This window comes from Triticum urartu, chromosome 7A, assembly GCF_056163025.1.
Source record: "Triticum urartu cultivar PI428250 chromosome 7A, HENAU_Tu73, whole genome shotgun sequence".
NCBI classification, from domain to species: Eukaryota; Viridiplantae; Streptophyta; class Magnoliopsida; order Poales; family Poaceae; genus Triticum; species Triticum urartu.
In genome coordinates, this window is record NC_141879.1 from 359,060,058 (window position 1) to 359,066,057 (window position 6,000).

Below are 6,000 nucleotides of genomic sequence, written 5' to 3' on the forward strand. Positions count from 1 at the left end.
AAGTACGCGAAGTTGCAGCTATGCCGAAATTTTAATCTAAACAAAACCCAAAGTCTAAATGATGCCCTAAGGGCTGTATATATGAAGGAGAGAGGGGGGAATTTCGTGGCCCTTGGAGGAGGGGTCCGAAACCAACCCTAACTCTTGTTTCCCCACACATACAGACTCCAAAAACAGCCTATAATCAAGTATTTCAAAATTACATGGGCCTGGCCCAAAAATAAGGTGACGCAGCACCTAGAATAGCCTCTGGAAAAAATTTACGAAGTGGCATCTTGTATATTTCATCCAAGGCTTCATGCACTCATTATGGTGGCTTCAAAGTCCTGGAATCATCACTTGTAACTCCGTTCTTGTTCCCCTTGCGCATGCCATCATCTCCATGCTTGAACTTGCTCCAAGGATCATCTTTCTTGTCCAAGCTAGGCTCTTCATTTGTAAGCAAAACAAATGTATCCAATTTAGGAAGCATCATATTCTCATGAACATTAGAATCATTACCAAGAAACAAAAGTACCTGATAATTCAATTGGCGTGTGCGAGCTCTAGTAATTGGTCTAGTATGTATAGCAGCAGGGGTTGTGGGTGTAACAATGGTATTGATGTCCTCATCATCTAGGGTTAATTAGCGATGCCATTAGCTGCTAATGATGGAGCCACGTCGAGTTCGCCGGAGTTCAGCTGGCGGCGACCACAGAACACGACAGGGCGCGCCGGATTTGCGCTAGAGGCGTCAGCTTAGTGCGCTGAGGGCACCAGGGCATAGCCCTTGCTCGCCCGCATCAAGAGGAGGCGGAGTTGGGCGCGGGGGCCGCCGGAATCATGCCGGTGACGAGCTTTGGCGGCAGCCGGAGTTCGGGTGGGTGTGGAGTTGGTGCTGCGGCTTGCAAATGAGCCGGCTGTCGCGCTAGTTTTGCTCTACAGGACGTTGTGAGTGCAACGGACGCACGCACGGGACCAAAAGGTCACCGGGGCTTCGCCGGCAACGAGCCCGTGCGGAGGCGGCTACGGTAAGCAAGGGGGCGACGGCCACGGCGACCAAACGAAAGCGGGGTTAGGGGAGAAATGACCGGGGGCTCACCACGGTCACGAAGAGATGCTCGACAGGCTCGGGGAAGGCCGGACGGCGACGAATTTGACGGCGGCGATCGTCGCGGCAGAGGTTGATGACGACGACGATGGAGACGTTCTAGGGCCTCCGGCATCGTACAACTCGGTGGAGAGGACGAGGGGAACACGACAGTGCTTCTGGGATCAGCGGCAGGGCGAGGGGTGCGGTAGATGTGGCGGCAGCGAATGGCGGCGACGGCTCCGCTCGGCTTCGGGTGAGAGAGCGAGAGAGGCGAGGCAGGGAGAGAGGGGAGCAGTCGAGGGGGTCCAGGGTGCTGCGTGGCGTTGTCCTGGGCGTCGAGGCAGTGGCGGGAAGCAGGAGGTGGCCCGGCAAGTGGCCAGCGCGCGACGAGCACGCGCCCTCGCCTACTGGCGCAAGGAGGAAGGCGACAGGGAGGCGCTGGTGGGCTGGGCTACCTAATGGGCCGGCTACAGGTAAGGCCATCTAAGTGGCCCAGCTACTCTCTCTCTCTCTTCTGCTTTCCTATTTCCTTCTGTTTTTCTAATTATTTAGTTTTCTGTTATTTCATTTAGTTCATTTGCCACTGTTTTGAATTCAAACAAAATTCAAACAAGTGCCAAACTACCTCTGAATTTATTTATGTTGCTTCATGGACTTTTTGAAGGCACATAAACTATTTCAGAAACATTTGAAAATATATTCTAGTCATATGAATATAAGTTCAAATTCAAATACCTATTGATTTAAATTCAAAGTCCCAAAATAATTCCTTAAAATGTTCCTAAATTTTGGTTTGATATATAGCTCTTGCCAAAATTCTCAAACATTGAAAAAGGACATCTTGGAAACAAAGAATGAGATTTCCAGGGTTCTTTGCCCTTCTTTTATTTAAGTTTTTGAGGCTTCCACTTTCCTCAATTCCAGGTTTCAGAAATTAGACCTGATGCATGAGTGCTCTATCATGCAACTAATACAAGCAATATTTTGGGGCTATGACATTAAGTTTCCCGGCCATAGACATGAGTTGTCATTTGATTAACGGGATCACATCATTAGAGAATGATGTGATTGACTTGACCCATCCGTTAGCTTAGCACGATGATCGTTTAGTTTGTTGCTATTGCTTTCTTCATGACTTATACATGTTCCTATGACTATGAGATTATGCAACTCCCGAATACTGGAGGAACACTTTGTGTGCTACAAAACGTCACAACGTAACTGGGTGATTATAAAGGTGCTCTACAGGTGTCTCTGATGGTACTTGTTGAGTTGGCATAGATCAAGATTAGGATTTGTCACTCCGATTGTCGGAGAGGTATCTCTGGGCCCTCTCGGTAATACACATCACTATAAGCCTTGCAAGCAATGCAACTAATGAGTTAGTTGCGGGATGATGTATTACGGAACGAGTAAAGAGACTTGCTGGTAACGAGATTGAACTAGGTATTGAGATACCAACGATCGAAACTCGGGCGAGTAACATACCGATGACAAAGGGAACAATGTATGTTGTTACGCAATTTGACCGATAAAGATCTTCATAGAATATGTAGGAACCAATATGAGCATCCAGGTTCCGCTATAGGTTATTGACCGGAGACGATTCTCGGTCATGTCTACATAGTTCTCGAACCCGTAGGGCCCGCATGCTTAAAGTTCGGTGACGATCGGTATTATGAGTTTATGTGTTTGGATGTACCGAAGGTAGTTCGGAGTCCTGGATGTGATCACGAACATTACGAGGAGTCTCGAAATCGTCGAGACGTAAACATTGATATATTGGACGGCTATATTCGGAAGATTTTGGTTGATCCTTAGTGCCAGAGGGGTTACCGGAACCCCCCGGGGAAGTATTGAGCCTTAGTGGGCCTGTAACATCCCAAATTTTCAATTTGGAATGTCATACATTAGAGCATCATGCATATCATATTTTATTTTGCATTTTGGTTGATCCTAGAAATTCTACGCAACTCAATGACCCACGGAGAGAGTTGGGGATTTCGTTATTTTCATATTTGAGTTTTCTCAAATTTTGAGAATAGGATCATTTGATTTTATTTATTTTATCATCAATTATTTCTATTACAAAAATATGAGAGAGGGAATAAAATGACTTTCTCAAAATAAAGAAATATTGAGGATTTAATAATAAAATCAAATAAGATTTTATTTCAGAGTTTTTCGAAGTTTTATTTGAATTTAGGAAAAAAGTGCGTTTTGCAAAATTGCAATTGGGTAACAAATAAATGTTCACCTTGTGCGGCTTGATTTTAGAAGCCCGTGAAAATTTATTTCAGAATTTTTGAAGTCCGTTTAGTATTTCTTTTTATTTTTCTTCCGAGCGGAATTAAAAAATGCGAACCGACTTAACGGGCCTTGTCCGACCTGGACACCGACCCGGGAGGCCTTTATAAGCCGAGGCCCGGCCCCGGGCGGGGGGGGGGACCCTAAGCGCCCTAAGCCGCCGCCGCCCTAAGCCGCCGCCGCCCTAAGTCGCTGCCGCCACCCTAAGCCGTCGCGCCGCCGCCGATGTCCGCCGCCGCCGCCGGATCCCGCCGCCGAGGTTCGTCGCGCCTCGTTTTCCGTGCCAAAAAAAAGAGAAAAAAAATCTGCGTTCGTCCTTTTTCTTTTTCTCGGATTAAATCCGCGATTTTTCTGATCGCGATTCCTGATCCGATTTTCGTTTTAGTATAACTTTTCGCTCGTTTATCGGAATCAGGCGATTCAAGCGCCTAGAGATTCGTCTCGAAACCCTCTATCCGTTTAACCAACTTAAACAAGATTTTGCTACTGTAAAATTTGCCCTAGATCCATATTACTAGAACGAAGTTGTTTTCTTTCGCCGTTTGACTTTCGTTGTTTCGTTCGATTTGATTCTTTTTGCCAACCGGAGTTCTTAAGTTGAACCTTCTGGTTAGATCTCTTATTTGAGTTTTACCTGTGCATTAGATGAGTACTTATTGTATGCTTGTTTGTTTGTTTGCGATAGAGTACCCGGAGTGCGCCGCTTGTTACTTCGAATCGTTAGGTTTCGCGGATCATCAGCAAGGCAAGTAACACTTTGATCATACCTTTCCAACTACCCAGTTTTATTGCATTAGATCAATCCTCACACATTGCATGATTAGGACCTAATTAAATTGTGGGATGGGAAGTAGATGAGGTAGTACCTATTACCTGTTTATTATCAAACCTTTGGGAGTTACTTCTACATTTGCTTATTATGCCATGCTATGCTAGTAGACGTGGATTGGGTGAGTGATATCCATGACAGATGTGAGATTGTTAATTAATGGTTTATCTAAGGTGGCAACTTAAACACACATCTGGGTGGATTGAGGCACCTGGGTATTCCAGGACTTGCCTGTTTTCTTTTGGACCGCCACCCAGGCTCAAAGGGATCATGAGACTATTCATACTAGAAACTTCCCTGTGCAGCCACAAGCTATTATGGGCTCTAGCATAGTTGACTAAGTCGTGCGAACTCTTACAGTGGTAGACTAGCAGATGTAGGGGATGTAGGTGGTACGGTCTACCCGATCGTAAGGTGCTAGCGCTTCTGAAAGACTATGTCTCGGTCATCCGTCTTCTCAAACACCCTGTAGTGCGAGAAACCAAACGGAGGCGATCGAGTCTTGTGGGGAAAAGTGCGCAAACTTCTGAAGAGTGTAATAAACTAACCATGGTTAGCCGTGTCCCCGGTTATGGACATCTTGAGTATCTAGTACCTGGATTTTCATGTGAATCTCAACATGTTACTCTAAATTAATTTTGATGGGTTATGTTTAATGTTGATGCTTAATTGGGATTGAGAATGCTGTCAACCATTCTCAATGTTTAACAACCACCATGATAGTAATTAAATTTTAGTCCTTTGAAGTAGAGAAAAAATTGGCTTTACGCAAAATAGTAACCATAGAGCTTTCCACCAGCCAAATATGCATATAGTATAGATGTTTCATCCCATTATTCTCTATGTGTTACCTTGCCAGCATATTCCATGTGCTGACCCGTTTCGGGCTGCAACGTTAATATTGCATACTCTTCAGACGACGATTAAGGAGTTTTTAGGTCGTGGTTCTATACTCAGTGATGCCGTTGGAGTTGATGGACTCACTTATCTTCCAAGCCTTCCGCTGTTATCGTTATTAGATGGCCTTAAGCCATATTTATTGTAATAAGTTCTCTTTTGAGACACTCGATGTAATAAGTGTGTGATTGCTACTCTGCTATAAATCCTCCGAGTACTGTGTGGTGTCAACATTACTGATCCAGGGATGACACCGGAGCACAGAGATCAGACTGTTTGAGGTCTGGTCACTACAGAGATGGTATCAGAGCACACGCTGACTGTAGGACACGACCACTAAGCTAAAGACCTAGATCACTATTCACTCTCTTCTCTTCTGACCTCTCATCTTTTCTACTCTTTAGGATGGCGGATGCAAGGAACAAGTTCACACAACCGGATGAAGATACACCCTTTGGACGTCACTTGAAGGAAGTCACTAGATACCTGAACATAGGAGTACCAAGCTTCACGGGAACCTACAACGCCACTTTACCTGAAGAAGAGCGTTGGATGATTCAAGTTCAAGTTCCAGGAAGGACGTTCATGCCAGTCACTGAGCCCATAGAGTTTTCTTTTGATGCGCCAACTTGGAGTCTAGGAAAGAGCATGGCAGCTCACATCGCCATGGGACGCATTGGAGAAGTCTACCGCAAGGATCTGAAGGATACTATCTACCAGATTTGTGGGCGCCGAGATGAACACTGGGAGATGATCAACACCAGGAAGGATAGATCAATCGCAGCTTTTATCCAGGAGTTAAACCAGCACATTCGACAACAGGAGAACCAGATGTGCGCCGACATGATAGATCTGAAGAAGGCTAAGACAAGAATCAAGGAACTGGAGGAAGAAC